Source organism: Rhinatrema bivittatum, chromosome 2 (assembly GCF_901001135.1).
Source record: "Rhinatrema bivittatum chromosome 2, aRhiBiv1.1, whole genome shotgun sequence".
Lineage (NCBI taxonomy): Eukaryota > Metazoa > Chordata > Amphibia > Gymnophiona > Rhinatrematidae > Rhinatrema > Rhinatrema bivittatum.
Window position 1 is genome coordinate 71850969 of NC_042616.1, and position 18663 is coordinate 71869631.

General features: G+C 43.5%; 1 protein-coding gene across 1 annotated transcript in view; it reads right to left on the bottom strand.

Moving 5' to 3' along the window:
* ZBTB47 (zinc finger and BTB domain containing 47) overlaps positions 1-2611 on the bottom strand; it is a 272445-nt gene extending 269834 nt beyond the window's left edge. The window contains 1 exon segment of the mRNA XM_029588335.1: positions 2546-2611. The gene's annotated coding sequence lies outside the window, so the exon portion shown is untranslated.
* Positions 2612-18663: the final 16052 nt, after the last annotated feature.

The window sequence follows — 18663 nt, forward strand, 5'->3', positions numbered from 1 at the left end:
ATCTTCCTTCTCCACAAAAGAGCTTGCAATTTAAGGGGCCAATGCAAAAAGCTGAGCATTAAAACTATGCACTGAAATTCAGTGCACAGTTTTAAATATACAAGTTTGTTTTTTTTAACTCTCGATGCACTAAGGTAAATTTAAATTTTTTTATATTCTGCTTTTTGCACTTTTTTTTTTAAGCGGATTACATTCAGGTACTGCAGGCATTTATCAGGAGTTTAAAAAAAACCACATAAACCAGAAAATGAATGACAAAAAGGCTTTGCGCACAGCAAAAAAAATATGAATTTTGCACATCCATTTTATGAATAGAAAATATGGCTTTTGTGCACAATATACCAAGTGCAGGTCCCAGCACTGGAACTCCAGCTTCTTCCTGTAAACTCTAGAAGCTATTCTACGTGGGACTAGGAGTTAAGTTTAAACACAAGGTGAGCTAGCGCACCTCTCTGCATTGGGAGGCAATAGTTAATGCCTTCATTAGCATAGAATTTATTACATCAGCAATACAATTTGCACACAAACATTCACACAACTTAGGGTTAAACTTGGAATTCTAGCACCCTTACCACTTAAGCCTCTAAGTTTATACCTGAGGCAATTGAGAGTGAAATGTCTTGGACCAAGGTCACAGAGAGCATCAGCAGGACTGAATCCCTGGCTACCTTGGTTCTCAGCCTGCTACTCTAACCAGTAGGCTACTCCTATCTGTGCCACTCAAAAGTTTTATATAGAAATATATAAAATATCACATGAAACACTTTTTTTTTTGCTTAGGCCTTTATCTGTTGCACATCAGGACTAAACATACTTGGAGTATACAATTAACATACCTCATGAAATTCATATGAACCCAGGTACCAATGCATTGCTCATCTCAGTATATGGCATGCAACAGATGCATAGACTTACTCCATATGAACACAAACCGGAGTCAAAATATGATTGGACAATTAGCTAATGCATCACAAGTCAGACTAAGCAGAGCAATTTCAATCAAAATGCACCAGCCTTATGTAACCTCCAAAATAAACTTAGTATGACACAAAGACCTACATTCAAGTAGACACAGAGTGCAGATTAAAATGCTGGCTTTTAAATATAAATACGCCATAATCACTTTAAAAGAGACTGTCATCATGCTGGGGAAACTAAAAACAGCAGCAGTTTAACTTTAAAAAAGACAAAAAAATCAAGCTACCATCCATGCACTAAATATTGTAAGACAAGTCATAAGAATTAAGACAAGATCTATGTGTTTACTTCCCGATAGGGGAAAAAAAAAAAAAAAAAAAAAAAAAAGAGTGCTCAAATACAGAAAGTTACTTAAGTGAAGCAATTCTTACAATAAAAGTTTCACCTTAACCACATAATTAAGGAAGATAACCCACATCCACTGAAAGTTTTCTTTAGTCAAAGAAGACACCACAAACTATTACTCATCAGTAAAACATAAAAAGGGAAAATCCCTATATGTGTAATTTTTGACAGGACAAAAGCAGGAACAATATAAGAAAATATACCGTAAGCCCATACACACCGACACTGCTTTATTAAAATCCATGTACTGCCAATCCTTCGGAAACCTGAGACTTTCGCAGCTCGAGCTACCCAACATCTGCAATCCACATCCCACCCTCCACCCAATAAAATACACCCCAAAACTTCATTGCAAAGGAGGACGGGGGGAGTAGGATATCCAGGCTGCACCCTGAACGTGACTTTCAGAATGCCCCTATTTCAGAATCTTTATCTGCACCTAGGAAAAATCTCCTTCTCCCCGCTATATCTGAGAACTTGTAATTAAAATGCTTGAATTGTGAGCTAATCCTTGCAAAGGCATCCTAGTATGAAGGAATTTAACTCTTTCCGGGCAACAAGCCCTCTATTGTTGCTTCTGCATTCCTGCTTGCAATCCAGCTAAGCCTCCATGCCCCCCCCCCTCCAGAAGCTGGTAGAAAAGGGAACCCCCGGCATGCCATTGTATTCTGTTTTTGCAATCTATTTTCAATATTTTGTTAGCGGGAAGAGGTTTTGCGCACACACCTTTTTTTTTTTTTTTTAATGTGCTTAGTTTTTTGGGGGTTGGGGTTTTTTGGGTTTTTTTTTGGCAATTTTACTTAAGTTACAAAGGCCTGCTAACCAAAAGGAAAAAAAAATAGCCCGGGGGGAGAAATGAAAGGTTTGCAGCTCTACCATTTTGCTAGCAGGTTTTAAGGCCGAAGGAGTGCCGCTGCTCCTCTTCGCTCTGCAAGGCCGCGTTGCTCGCCATGAACGTGAGGGTGTCGGTGTCCCCGGCCCCGGCCTCTGCGCCTGGCCTCCTCCTCCATGCCTCCTCGGCCGCCGCCGCCGCTGCTGCGCCTCACTCGCCTGCCAGCGCCATGTTCGCCTGTCGGGCCGGCGGCGGCTGTGGCGGGCTCGCGGCGGCGGCGCGGCCCCGCTGATTGGCGCGCGCCGATCAGCTGGCGCCGTGTCTGGGCCTTTAAAGGGACAGCGATCGCCCCACTTTCAATTCCCCTCCCCTCCCCCCACCTCTCCTTACCGGTGCAAGCAAATAGCGGCCACCGGCCGGGCAACGCTTCGTGGTTTTAATTTGTCGGACGAATAAGTGGCAATAGTGAGCGGAAACAGACGAAGGCTTAAGTAGTGCGAGCGAGGGAGGTCACAGGGTTGCCCTGCCCTCCTCTCCCCTCCCGCCCATGTGTAGGTCTGTGTGTTAGCTGATACGTGTTGGGAAAGCAGGGTCCCCCCCCTCCACCACCCCTTCGGGGGGGGGTTTGTTCTCCTCGTTGAACTTGCCGGCGCCTGTGACCTGAGTCCCGGCAAGGTGAGGCGGGAGACGAGTCTGGCTGCGAACAGCAAGGCAAAAAACGTGGACTTGAGTTGTTGCGGTAGCCGCAAGGGCCAGGGCTTGCACCCACCGAAATTAGATACCTGCGACCGGCTAGATTTTCCTGCCTTCTAGTGAAAAAAAAAGGTTGTGTGTGGTTTTTTTTTTTTTTTTTTTAATCTTCCTGTCTCCCCCGCCCCCTCGGGGATGGGGAGGGAAGGCGGAGTGGAGCCTCCCGGTAGGTAGTGGAGCTCTCCGCCCAGGTAAGGAGGGAGGGAGGCTGGCGGAGCGCCGTCACTGTTCCGGCTCAGACACATCCGAAGCAAAATGAGAAACCCTGGATGTTCGGATGCTGACGCGAATCGTCCTGACTGTAAGAAAAAAAAAATAAAAATTGATGCAGCGCTGCCTCTCGGTTCCTTCTTGACTGTCCCTAGGGAAAATAATTACATAAACTATTTCCAATAAATAACCTTGATCTTTTAAAACGGAGCCCTTCTTCCAATATTTTCTGCAAAACGCAGTAGTACTGCTGTTTTTTATTTTAAAACTTTTGAGAAATCTGATTATACAAAAGACACACGTTCTACCCTGTCCCTTTTAAGCTGGCATTAATATTTACCGCCCCCCCCCCCTGGTTTTCCCAAGAAAGAAATTATTTCATGGGTTGCGTTATGAAGACGTTGTTTCCCACGCCGACTTCTGCTTAAAGGATCAGCGTTACATGTTTGGGTTCCTCTCTCCTTCCTGCCCCTGAGGCCCTGGATTAGGTGGTGACGTGTAACAAAGGAGGATTCATGCAGGAAGGGTTCAACAACTTTATTTTCTATTACACAGTTTTTAAACAACAGTGATGTGGCAGGCAAAGTCTGCTCACTCTAAGGTTGCCAACTGCCCTGAAATTTTTCCAGATTGTACAGATTTTTGGGATACTGTACAGAAAAAAGGAGGGTTAAAAAGTTTGGAAATATCCTGATTTTAGCCCTCCAGCTGCAGGTTAGCAGCTGATCCTTACTTGCAATTTGTAGAATACAGCGTGTGCTTTATAGCTACTCTTCATTCACTCTGTAGTTAATTTTCAAAGGAGTTATGCATGTAAATGTAGCATATATTGAAGCAAATTTCAAAAGCCAATTTATGCACACAAAACGTTTTGAAAATTCAGTGAAATTTCATAGGAGTCACACTGTAAAAGTAGCAATTTTCAAAAGTACACGTATGCACCTAAAACCTTTTGAAAATCACCTCCTTTCTGATGGATACTTATATTTTGTGCAACCAATAATGGCTCACACCCCTCATGTATCATACCATACAACAAACCCCTCCACTCATGAGGAAATTTGCTTCTGAAAATTTTTTTACCAATAATGGGAATTAGTGAAATGGAGGCATTGCAGTGGGCTAGGTAAGAGTTTGCAAGGAGAATTAATGAAAAGATAAGTAATAGCAATTGAAATAAGTTATATAAAATAAGTAAAAGGTTTATTGTCTTAAATCAGCTATAATAAAACCTATCTAAAAAAGAACAATCTTGACCCAAATGACCTATCAAATTACCATCCAATTTCAAACCTACCCTTCATAGCCAAAATAATCGAAAAAGTTGTTCATTCACAACTTGATGAATACCTTGAATCAAACAATATCTTATCTCCAAACCAATATGGTTTTAGAAAAAAATCTCAATACTGAGACTCTCCTTCTTTCTTTAAATGATACTATTCTAAGAGGCTTCGATAATGGAAAACAATACTTACTTGTACTACTTGACCTCTCTGCAGCTTTCGATACAATAAATCATCAAATACTTCTAGATCGACTGTCAGAAACTGGTCTTGCTGAAAAAACTCTACAATGGTTCACATAATTTCTTACCAGCAGAAGCTACCAAGTTTCTTTCAATAATAACGTATCTAAGAAAATTGACCTCAAAACTGGAGTTCCACAAGGATCTGCATTGTCTGCCACTCTATTTAATATTTATCTTTTACCAATCTGCCAACTACTAGATGATCTACAAATAACATACTACCTCTATGCAGATGATATACAACTTCTTATTCCCATAAAAAACTCCATTGATGAAACATACAAAGATACCTCCATGATACTTGACTCAATAAAACAACTCTTATCAAATTTAAAACTATCAATATTGATAAAACAGAAATAATTATCATGAACAAAAAATCCAACTTAATTCCACCACCTCAATTCATTGCTAACAATCAAATCAATTTTATATCCCCTGTCAATCACACCAGAAACCTTGGAGTCATGGATAAAAACCTTTCCTACAATATGCACATAACTACTAAAATCAAAGAAGGATATCACAAGCTCCTAGTTCTCAGACTTTTAAAACCTTTCCTAAATTCATTGGATTTCAGAACTGTCTTACAACTCTTAATTTTCTCAACAATAGACTATTGTAATTCCCTTCTGATTGGTCTTCCATTCATTAGCATCAAATCTCTGCAGATTCTTCAGAATGCAGCAGCTAGAATTTTAGCTGGAACAAAAAAATATGATCACATCACCCCAATACTAGTGTCGCTTCACTGGCTTCCTATTAAGTCTCGAATTGATTATAAGATCCTGACCATCATTCACAAATTAGTGAATGCTGATCACCATAAACATACTGGTTTAAAAGTCACTCCACAAATTACCAAAAAAAATCTTCGATCTAATAACACTTCTTGTCTAAATATTCCTCCCATCAAAGATGCTCGACTATCATCCACTAGAAATAGAGCTTTCTCCATTGTTTGTCCAAAAAAATGGAACTCTCTACCACTTTATTTGAGAACTCAAACCAATATCAAAAAGTTCAAGAAAGATCTAAAAACTTTCCTTTTTCATACAGTCTACATTAATGATCATCTATATCAACAATCCATCTACAATCAACTCAACCAACCAAACCCAGGCACGAAAGAAAAAGTATCTACAACTAGCATCAACCATATTCATTACAATTCGGAACTTATAAGAAGTAATGATGGAATCCCTCCTTTATGATAAATTAATACTATTACTGTTACTTCCCTTTTTTCCCTTTTCCTCCCTTTTTCACCCCACCATCTTCCCCTTCCTTCCATTCCCCCCCTCCCCCCCATTGTTACATTTTTGTAACTATGTATAATTTATCTGTTTTTGTTTGACTTTGTAAACCGTTATGATGGCTCAACCGAATGACGGTATATAAAAATGAATAAATAAATAATGGAAACCAGTAAATGACGTGAAATACAGTGCTCATTTATGATATGAACTCCCATTAAAGTAAATTTCCTCATGAGTGGAGGGGTTTGTTGGACTTATATTTTGTGCCACTTACAATGAAGTGACTCCAAATTTACTTAGAGGTCTCAAAAATTAAAAAAAAAAAAAGTGGTTTGGCCCCTGGCCTAGTAAAAGCAAACCTTTTTTGGAGTAAAGAAGTTTGAGAACTAATGGTCATGATAGGAGGCTCCAAAGGGGTAGACCCAGGAGTAACAAAAAATATTTCTTCACAGAAGGGGTGTGGAACAGCCTCTTAGTGGAGGCAATGAAGGCCAAAACAGTTCAGGAAAGCCCAGAACAAGTACAGAGGATCATTAATTGCAATGAAATGAGGGAAAAATCAGAGATAAACTGGGCAGACTAGATGGGTCCTTGACTGCTATTATATTTAATGTTTCTGTATTTTTCTAATGGGGGGGGGGGGGGGGGGGAAGCCACGTGTGTGTAAACCCCATCAGCGGAGATATTAAACAGCATCTCAAAGTGTTCAGAAATTTGATGGTTGAAAGTTGGCAGCTTTACTCATCAGAAACTCCAAGGGCCGATGGGATACATTGATTTTCAAATGCTTTTCAATAAAGTTTGGTCTGCGAAGATGTATGGGCCTTATACTCATTCCTTTTCTTTTGCTGACTTGAAAAGATGGATGTTGGAAATTCTTGATATTCCTATCATAATGGAAAGTTACTGGAAACATGTCTAAACCCAGTGTTAAATAAGTACAATGAAACGTCCAGGGCATATGATAACACTGAGCCATTAGATCTGATTGTGAAGTATTAGCTCTAGGATATTTGGAGAGTTAGTAACCCTTCTAGCAGAGACTACATAATTAATGCTACTTGATATGATTCTTATAGCAGAATAGACTATTTTCTATGCTCTGCATCCAATCTTGTCTCAAGTTAGCAGCAGAAAAATGTCATGCACTGTATTGGACCATCAGCCAGTGTTATTGAGCCTCAGACTGGTTTGTCAAATACCCTCCCCATTCCACAAACAAACACCACCCCTGGGCTACGCCTGGAGACTAAACTTATCTCTGCTAAGCAAGAGGGAATTTCAAAAGCTAATTTTTGATAGAATTGAAGATTTTAAATCTTGACACCCAGTGGGAGAATATATATTGAGCTGGGGGACTAAAAGCAGTCCTAAAGAGAGGCTATCATCTCCTTTCCTAGTCATCAGAAAAAGTTGTGGATGCAGAAGCAATAGGATCTTGATTCCAGAATAGTAGCACTCAAAAGGGAACACAAGCACATTGGCTTGGAGAAAATATATATAGACCATTGACTCTTGCTGGGAAGGAATTGAAAACCTTGCAGGTGTCTGAGATAGAGAAAGATTTCCAGTTAGCTAAGCAAAGATTTTAGGAGCAGGGGAATAAGACTGGACAGGTTTTGGAATGGGTAATAAGCAAGAGATAGAAATGCCAAGCCATGTGCAAGATAAGGAGCAAATGCAATACTAGTAAACACCTCCCCAAAGACATTACAGGAAACTTTCAGATATTTTCTGAGAAATTATATGGGCCTGAAGAGGCACTCTTTATCTTGTCATTGGATAATTTCATAGCAGACAGAAAGTCCTGTTCCCTGTACGTACCCGGATCAGTCCAGACTCCTGTGTTTTGCGCCCCCCCCCCAAGCAGATGGAGACAGAGATGTTTTTAAAACAAACTCTGCCTTACATAGGATGGTGCCACCTACAGTCCAGCAGTATTCATTTGTCTCCAGCAGATGGAAGGGGTGCAAAACCTACAGTCTGGTCTGTGAGAATAGTTTTCTTAGGAAACTTAGGGCCTCATTTTCAAAGCACTTTACCGCGTGCGATAAATTCGCGAATCGCGTTAACAGCTGTTAACGCGATTCGCAAATGCAAATTAGTCATTTGGTATTCAGGGGGCGGAGCATATGTAAAGCGGGAACCTGTGTGGGATTATCGCCATCCACGGTAGTTCCAGACAGCCTGTTTGTTGAGAGAGAGAGAGAGAGAGAGAGAGAGAGAGAGAGAGAGAGAGAGAGAGAGAGAGAGAGAGAGAGAGAGAGAGAGAGAGAGAGAGAGAGAGAGAGAGAGAGAGAGAGAGAGAGAGAGAGAGAGAGAGAGAGAGAGAGAGCGCCTTACTATAGTGCCTATGCCCTACATAGGTATTTGAATCCCTATGGGAGGGCTACCTACTAACTCGGGGTGGGGATTAGGTATGAGTGTCGGGGGTTGGGGGCCACTTTTGCATTCCACATGAGACCTACTGACAGAACAGTGGTCTCTAGTGCAGATTTGCTGGCCGTCGGAGTGAGGACGCTCACTCCAAGAAGTGGTTTGGGCAACGTTCTCTCCACCTAGCTTGATGGACACTCTACCTGGGCAACAACATGCTAGGTGGAGAAAATGTTGGCCAAATCTCCGCTTGGAGTGAGCGTCCTCACTCCGACGGCCAGCAAATCTGCACTAGAGACCACTGTTCTGTCAGTAGGTCTCATGTGGAATGCAAAAGTGGCCCCCAACCCCCGACACTCATACCTAATCCCCACCCCGAGTTAGTAGGTAGCCCTCCCATAGGGATTCAAATACCTATGTAGGGCATAGGCACTATAGTAAGGTTCTCTCTCTCTCTCTCTCTCTCTCTCTCTCTCTCTCTCTCTCTCTCTCTCTCTCTCTCTCTCTCTCTCTCTCTCTCTCTCTCTCTCTAAAAAGTGCCAAATATCATGCACTGCGATACATGAAACTGGCAAATATCGTGCACCGCGATAAAACCCTGAAAGAATCATCGTGCAGTGGTAAAACATCGCGTGTGGCGCGAATGGCGAAAACATCGCCGCACACGATGTTTCCCCACTGCACGAAAGAAGCCTCATTTGCATTGGTAACGCCCCCTAATGCGTTACCAATGCGATATTGGAAAATAAGGCCCTTAGTCAGTTAGAGGATTTTTCTTTGTTCGTGATTGTCTTAACTTTCACGAACCGCCCACCCGGCTGACCTCATTTCCAGCTGTAGTAACCCTATATAACTAATAAGTTCTCTCCTGGCGTCTCGCGCCAGGTGTCTCGTGCCTAAGGAGCGCGACAAAGGGGCCTGCCCCTTGTCGTGCCCCTTTGCGTTGCCCCTTTGCGTTTCCCCGCTTTCAGCTAACCTTTCCTGGCTTCCCCCTGACTTCCTTTCCCCTTCCCCCAGATCATCTTTCTCATTGCCCCCTATACTCTATCCTGTCCAAGTAATTTACCACTATCAAAGTATTCCTCTCTCAATCCAAGATGATTGGCAATCCTATCCACATACTCAAACACAAATACCAACCCTTCACACAGACACACCATAAACTTCATCATCTAAACAGGCACCTTATCCCAATCATGCTCACACCTTTCACTCAATTCCTAGGCCTCACGACCTTATCCATTTTATTATTTAACACTCAATCCATCACAAAAAACCCCACCATATTACATGACTTATTATTGGATGACAAACCAGACATATGTGCCATAACTGAATCTTGGCTGAAAGATACCGACTCTGTCCTCCTTAACCAACTGCCCAACAATACATATGACATCTACTCCATCCCTAGACCCAAAAAAAAAAGGGAGGCAGGCTTCTACTTGCTTCCAGAAAAGAACTAAAGTTAATCTCATATCCTGTGCAAATCAACACGAAATTTGAAATCGGCCTGTTTAAATCATCCAACCTTCAAATCTGTCTTGCTTATATACCTCCAGGCATACTTGAAAAAAACCCCTCTCCCCTTATTGAATGTATTGCTCAAAATATCAAATTTGACACACCAGCTATTATTCTAGGCGACTTCAACATACACGTTGATGCCCTACCACTCTCACCTGCTTCTGAAACATTTATAGCAGCCTTAAAGGCTATGGGATTTATTCAAATCCTATCTAGCCCTACCCATCAAGCAGGCCATACACTAGACCTGATATTCATTAACGACTCCATCAACGCCACCTCACCCACCTGCTCCCCTATACCCTGGTCAGACCACCACCTTATTCACACCACCCTTACACTTCAACTCAATACATCTCATAAAACCTCAGAAGGTAGAACTATTCAGGTACGCAAGCTTTGTTCAAGAGATGATCTTACCAATGCACTCAATAAGGAACTGCACAATCTTGACCTATCAGACGCTAACACTGCACTCGCATCATGGCACTCTCTTACCGATACTGTTGCAACCGGAATTTGCCCTCTACGCACAAAGAAAATCAAACCCCTCAATGCAACAAAAAAACCTTAGTACACTCCCGAAGTAAAAATGCTCAAATGCACCCTCAGGAAACTAGAAAGAGACTGACGTAATGACCCCTCTCTGACACGACGCAATGCCTACAGAACAACCTTAAACAAATACTGTGAACAAACTCACAATGCTAAAAAGGACTACTATGCCAAAAGAATTCATGATTTGCAATATAACTCAAATGCGCTCTTTACATATGTAACCGAATTGACAAAACCCAACACTACACCCTGCCTTGATAAAGATGCTGAAAAGAGAAACGAAGAACTTGCCAAATTCTTTCATGAGAAAATCGCAAAAATCATGACCCGTTTTCCTAACAATAATCTTCCAGCCAAACCCATTCCCAATATACCTCATGCCACCTTCAACTCCTTTGAGCTCACCGGCTCCTTAGAAATTGAAAACACTATTAAAAAATTGAAACCGGCCACACACCCGAGTGACACCATACCTACAAAACTCCTCATATCTATCCCTGAAATAATTGCTCCCCACATTGCTAACATTATCAATTGCTCCCTTACCCATGGTGAAGTTCCTACCCCAATGAAACAAGCCATCATCAAACCCATACTCAAAAAACCCAAAGCTGAGCCCTCTGACCTCGCTAATTCCCGTCCCATTTCCAATCTACCTTTCCTAGCAAAAATTCTTGAAAAAATTGTAAACACGCAACTTACAGATTACCTGGAAAAGCATAATTTTCTCGCACCTATTCAATTTGGCTTTCGTAAGCATCTTAGCACCGAAACCCTTCTCATCTCACTCACCAATGCCATCCTCACTGGGCTTGACAAAGGGCACTCCTACCTCATAGCCATGCTTGACATATCGGCAGCATTTGACACCGGACGACGTGCAGATCCTGATCCCTATCAATGAAACCATTGCCAAAACTCTTGAATTCTGGGAACTCTGTCTTAAAGAAATCAATCTCCTCTTATCGAATTTAAACTTGATATTAAATTCGGCTAAGACGGAACTTCTGATCATCTCACCTGACAATAGTAACCCACTTCTGAGTCTTCCAACCAACCCACCTACCACCCAAACAAGGGACTTAGGAATAATTATCGACAACCATCTCAACTTAAAATCGTTCATCAAACAAACTACTAAAGATGGATTCTACAAACTCCAAGTACTTAAAAGAATCAAACCGCTCCTGCACGTTAGAGACTTCAGAACGGTACTTCAAGCAGTTATCTTTTCTAAGATAGACTACTGCAACTCTATCTTACTTGGTCTTCCTTCTGCTTCCATCAAACCCCTTCAGATGCTCCAGAACACAGCTGCGAGAATTCTGACCAACACCAGGAGAAGAGATCACATCTCACCCATTCTCAAGAACCTGCACTGGTTGCCTATACACTTCAGAATCATCCACAAATCCATCACTATTATCCACAAGGCCATACATCACCAAACAACGCTCGATTTACAAATTCCTCTCAGACAACACACTTCCACCAGGCCCATCAGAGAAGCCTACAAAGGATCACTCCATGTCCCCCAAACCAAAACCACTCACTACCTAACTTTCAGAGACCGAGCCTTTTCCACAGCCGGCCCTTCATTATGGAACTCTATCCCTCCGGAGCTGAGACAAGAACCATGCCTACCGTCTTTTAGAAAAAGGCTTAAGACTTGGCTATTTAAACAAGCCTTCCCAGACCCGATCTAAATGATAGTAATTTTACAAGAGACAGCAAACTATACAATAGATTTCATATCATAATGTAAATAATGTAAATATTTTAATCTCTTCCGTTCGTCTCTCTTATTCTAATTTCTCTTCCCAGTTTTAAGACCCTGTTGTAATGTAACTTTTGTTCTCCTTGCACTTGTTTTTCGTTTCTTGTTCTCACCCCTTGTTTTATGTAAACCGGCATGATGTGGTTTCTAATCATGAATGCCGGTATAGAAAAACGCTAAATAAATAAATAAATAAATAAATATCCTCATTACCCGGCTCAGTGAAATAGGTATAGCTAATACCCCACTGCGCTGGTTTGAATCCTACCTTCAAAACAGACAATACAAAGTCAACTTTGGGGACAAAGAATCACAACTATACAACATAAACCATGGAGTACCCCAAGGATCTGCCCTATCCTCTACCCTATTTAATATATACATCCTCCCCCTCTGTCACCTCCTTTCTGAACTTGGTATCTTGTACTTCATCTATGCTGATGATGTACAAATTGTCATCCCTATCACTGACTCTCTGAACAATGCCCTCAAAAAATGGGAAACTGCCCTCACAGACATTAGCGCACTCCTTACCAGCATTAACTTAGCCATCAATCCTGACAAAACAGAAATTATGATAATCACCCCCAACAAAGGCAACAACAAAGAATCCTCCACTCTCTCTCCTCTCCCTTTGGCTATCTCTACTGAAAATGTCAAAAACCTAGGTGTCACTATAGACAACCATCTTAATTTAAAAAAACACATCAATAATACTATAAAAGATGGATACTTCAAACTGCACACTCTAAAGAAACTAAAACCCCTCCTATACCAATGTGATTTCTGTACAGTGCTTCAAACCCTATTATTTGCTAAAATAGACTACTGTAACGCCCTCCTGTTAGGCCTTCCCAATTCCACCATCCTACCACTACAAATGTTACAAAATGCTGCGGCCCGCATCCTCACCAATACAAGAAGGTCAGATCATATCACTCCCATACTTAAAGAATTACATTGGCTACCTGTTGCTCAAAGAATCACCTTCAAAGTACTATCATTAATACATAAGACCCCATACACTGAGAACATGACCTGGCTCAATAATGCCATTCAGTTCCGCAAACACTCCAGAACCCCCAGACCGCAACATGCAGCCACACTTCATTTACCCCCTCACAAAACTACCAGACTCGACACTACCAGAAAACGTGCCTTTGCCATAGCCGGCCCCTCTTGCTGGAACAGTATGCCACCTGATCTTCGTCAGGAATTATGCCTGAAAAAATTCAAGCAGAAACTCAAAACATGGTTATTCTTAAAAGCCTTTACATAAAATACCCAACATCATATCAAACAATTCCCCACATGCATTTCCCTGAGACTAAACGTTTGTAAATATGCCTTATCCTTCTTAGTTACCTAAGACACTCCTTTTAACACCTTTTAAATTTGACGCCTAGTTATCTATTGTACTTCATGTATTTACTCTATGTATTAATCTAATGTAATTATCTTATTACTTCAACTTCAGTTTCCCCTCAGACACCCCCTCCCTGTTTGCATTGCCATGTATCAATTTTTCCTTTGCTCTTACTCAGCGTTGTTAGAAACTTAGGGGCGGATTTTCATACTCCGCGAATAGGCCTACTTTTGTTTGCGCTCCAGGCGCAAACAAAAGTACGCTGGATTTTACTGGATACGCGCGGAGCCGCGCGTATCTGCTAAAAACCTGGATCGGCGCGCGCAAGGCTATCGATTTTGTATAGCCGGCGTGCGCCGAGCCGCGCAGCCTACCCCCGTTCCCTCCGAGGCCGCTCTGAAATCGGAGCGGCCTCAGAGGGAACTTCCTTTTGCCCTCCCCTCACCTTCCCCTCCCTTCCCCTACCTAACCCACCCACCCGGCCCTGTCTAAGCCCCCACCTTACCTTTGTCGGGGGATTTACGCCTCCCGGAGGGAGGCGTAAATCCCCGCGCGCCAGCAGGCCTCTTGCGCGCCGGGCCGCGACCTGGGGGCGGGTACGGAGGACGCGGCCACGCCTCCGGACCGCCCCGGGTCGTAGCCATGCCCCCGTACCCGCCCCCAAAACGCTGCCGACATGCCCCGAAAACGCCGCGACGACCGGGACCGCCCCCGACACGCCCCCAACACGCCCCCCTCGGAGAACCCCGGGACTTACGCGAGTCCCGGGGCTCTGCGCGCGCCGGTAGGCCTATGTAAAATAGGCGCACCGGCGCGCAGGGCCCTGCTCGCGTAAATCCGGGCGGATTTACGCGAGCAGGGCTCTTAAAATCCTCCCCTTAGTGTTGTTATAATCTCCTAATGGTCTTTTCTTAAGTTGAACATTAATTGTAAAGCACTGCTGCTAATTTCTACCTGTTCTAGCGCTGCTGCTAAAATATTGTTGAATGTGAACCGACATGATGTTACTAAACGAATGGCGGTATATAAAGAACCTCAAATAAATAAATAAATAAATAAATAAATAAATAAATTTAAAAAAGGGTAAAACTTAGGGTTTCTAAATTTGAACAGTGTGGTCAGCCTCCCAGGGGGGTCGGTAGGCCCTGAGAGGGCCATCCCTTGCTGATTTGAGGCAGCTACAAACCAGGGTTGAGTATCCTCACATTCTTCTGTGGCAGCTAGGGTGCGATAACGGGGAGCCCGGCTCACTCCACCCTGAGGATCAGCACCGTGGACCACTGCCGGGGCCTGGTTTGAAAAAAAAAAAATTCTAACTTTTGTGTTTACTTTCATTTTCCTCAGGGGGTCGGCTCTCTCTTTCCTCCCTGTATTTTCGCCACGTTTTGAGGACGGGGGGGTCGGTTTCAGGTGTTTTTTGTGTCGCTGTTTTTTTTTTCCTCCCGATTGTTGCGACTGTCGCTGCCCGACAGCTTCACTCCGCCTACCTTTCCTTGTCTGCGACTTCTCCTGCTCTTGATGGGCGCCTGGATGTCGTGGCGTCCATCTGCCTTCCTCTCCGGCGACCCCGGACCGGCTTGGGCACTGCCTCCCGCCATGCTCTCCAGGTACTTTAGGGCGTGCGCGCCGCGTGGCCCTCATGCTTATTTCCTCATTGGCGCGTTCCTCAGGGGCGTCCCCCTGTGATGACGTCACACTGCCCGGATATTTAAGCCTACTGTTTATTGCTAGCCGTTGAGTTAGCGAGGGTGATCTTATCCATATATTTAGATTATATATGGAAGAAGTGTTATGTCAATTTTATTTCCTTTGGTAACTGGATTTCTGTATTTCCTTACAAAGCATTCTTTGTTATAATATTTGAAAATCAATAAAATATAAATAAAAAAAAAAGTATACAAAGATTGGACATTTTGGCTTCTAATTTTCAACTTGTTGCCTCTACCACAGAAGGGACTGTCGAAGAACCTATGCAATTGGGTTGTGGTCCTCTCTCTCCTGAGGAACAGCTAAGACGCCGTAAGGCAGGCCTCTGCCTATATTGTGGAGGATCAGGTCAACTCACCTCCGGGAAACTCCCAAGCCTAGGCTCCATTGGGGGAGTAACCCTAGGCATCACTTCTCCGGCTCCCCCACTAACTCTGCATATCACTCTGTGTCTCAGAGTTCACCAGTTCTCCACCCTGGCTTTAGTAGATTCTGGAGCCGGAGGAAATTTCATTCTGCAAGATGTGGTGGAATAACTGCACATTCCTACTCGTCTGTGTCTAAAACTGTTAATTATATCTTCCATCCATGGAGATCCCCTGCCAGGGAGAATAACTCATTACACAGTTCTTATGGAGTGCCACATTGCACCGAACCACACGGAAAGTATTTCCTTTTATGTCATCCGGAGAGCCATCCATCCTATAGTTCTTGGTATTCCGTAGTTGCAACAACATAATCCACAGTTCGACTGGACATCTTTAAAACTTATCCACTGGGGTCCAGCATGCCATAAGACCTGCACTAAAGGCTCAAACTCCTCCTGTAGTTTCATCTGCACCTCCCGTCTTGAGGGATTGCCGTCACAGTACAGTCAGTTTGCGGACGTTTTTTCCAAAAAGGCGGCTGACACTTTGCCTCCACATTGAGAATTCGATTGCAGCATTAATCTGATTCCTGGAGCTACCCCGCCTCGTGGTAGAGTTTATCTGTTATCCGCCTTGGAGACCCGTGCTATGACTGAATATATCCAAGGCAATTTATAGAAGGGATTTATTAGGCGCTCTAAATCTCCAGCCGGGGCTGGCTTCTTTTTTGTCAGGAAAAAAGATGGGACTCTGCATCCATGTATTGATTTCCGTGGGCTAAACGCCATTACTATCAGAGACCGGTACCCATTGCCACTAAAAGCTGAACTCTTTGACCGTTTACACGGGGCCAATGTGTTCTCTAAGTTGGATCTTCGAGGAGCATATAATCTTATCAGGATACGGGAGGGTGACAAGTGGAAGACGGCCTTCAACACCAGAGATGGACATTATGAATATCTTGTTATGCCATTCGGATTGACTAATGCTCCGGCAGTATTTCAGCACTTCATCAATAAGATTTTTCAAAACCTGCTCTAGGTCTGTGTTATAGTCTATTTGGACAACATTTTGATTTTTTCTTCCGAATTACAGACACATCAACAACACGTTACCCAGGTTTTACAACGCCTAAGAGAAAATCGGCTCTATACTAAGACTGAAAAATGCATTTTTGAACAGGAATCTTTGCCTTTTTTGGGGGTGTATTATCTCCAAACAGGGTTTCAAGATGGACCCTTCTAAATTGAAATGTATTCAAGAATGGCCCCAACCTAATGGATTACGAGCACTCCAGTGCTTCCTGGGATTCGCTAACTACTATTGTATTTTTATTCAAAATGTTTCTAAATTGGCGGCACCTCTCACTGCCCTTACTCGAAAAGGGGCGAACATCAAGGCCTGGCCTGTAGAGGCAGAAAGAGGCGGTTTCAGATGGAAAGAGGCAGTTTCAGGCGGAAAGAGGCGGTTTCAGGTGCTCAAGAATTCCTTCCTTCAACAACCTTGCCTTCGACATCCTGATCCCAGACATCCATTTATGTTAGAGGTGGACACCTCAGCTGAAGGAATAGCAGCTGTCCTAAGCCAGATGGACACTGTGGGAACGTCCCATCCTTGTTTCTACTTATCTAAGAAATTTTCTTCGGCTGAACGTAATTACTCCATCGGCGACAAAGAGCTCCTTGCCATTAAACTTGCATTGGAGGAGTGGAGGCAGTGACTGGAGGGAGCTCAACATCGTATAACAATCTACACTGTCCATAAAAACCTGGTGTACCTCCAACAAGCCCAGCGTTTGAACCTGCGTCAAGCTCATTGGGTGCTCTTTTTCACACGTTTTCACTTTGAACTTTGATACTGACCAGCTAAAAAGAACATTAAGGCAGATGCCCTATCCCGAACTTTCTCCGCCGAAGACATTGAGGAGCCCAACATATTATAGATCCGGCTTGCATCACCCTCTCAGCGACATTCACTATTCCACCCGGTAAGACTACGTAACAAAGTGCTAGCCTGGGGACATGATTCCCAGTTAGTCGGGCACCCTGGATGAGCTCGGACCCAAGCACTTTTTCAACAATATTATTGGTGGCCCGAAATGCATAAGGATGTACGAGCATATGTCGATTCCTGCCCAACTTGTGCTCAACATAAGATTCCCACTGGGAAAACTTAGGGACTTTTACAACCGCTGCCTGCGCCCACAAAACCTTGGACACATGTCTCCACAGACTTTATTGTAGATCTTCCACCATCAGTGGGCAATACAGTAATATGGGTAGTAGTGTATCGGTTTTCTAAAATGGCCCACTTCATCCCGCTACCCTCCCTCCCGTCTGCTCCTCGTTTGACTCAACTGTTCATGCTACATATCTTTCGCCTCCATGGCCTACCGCAGCACATTGCTTCTGACCGCGGGCCTCAATTCACGGTCCGTTACTGGCTCCATCTGTGTAAGAAGTTTTGCATTTCCTTGGACTTTACCACCGCGTTTCATCCACAATCCAATGGTCAGGCTGAACGCATGAATCGTACATTAAAACAATTTCTACAAATGTATGTCAACTCTCGTCAAGACGACTGGGTGGTACTCCTCTCTTGGGCTGAGTTCTCGCACAATTCGCATGCCTGTACCTCGAATGGGGCCTCACCTTTTCAGATTGTATTTGGATGACAACCCAGGCCGCCCTTGCCTTTGCCTTTGCTGGTGCCATCACCAGCAGCCCAGCTCACTGCTGCACAATTGAGACAGCTCTGGTTTCCTACCCAACAGATGCTACAAAAAGCGGCTCACACCACCAAGACTTTTGCTGACAAGCATCGAAGACCAGCTCCTCGGTTCTGTCCGGGAGAAAAGGTGTGGCTTAGCACCAGGCACATCTGTTTGAGAGTCCCTTCCATGCGATTGGCCCTCCCACCCCCAGCTCTTCAGACCTTGCCTTGGTATCATTGTCTTCTGGTCTGATTGGCTCCAGTGTTCCTGATCCTCGTTGTTTGATTTCTAGTTTCAGTTCCGGTTCTTCTGGGTTCTGCTTCTCCTCTCTCAGGAGACAGATTCTTTGGTTTGATTCTTGGTCCA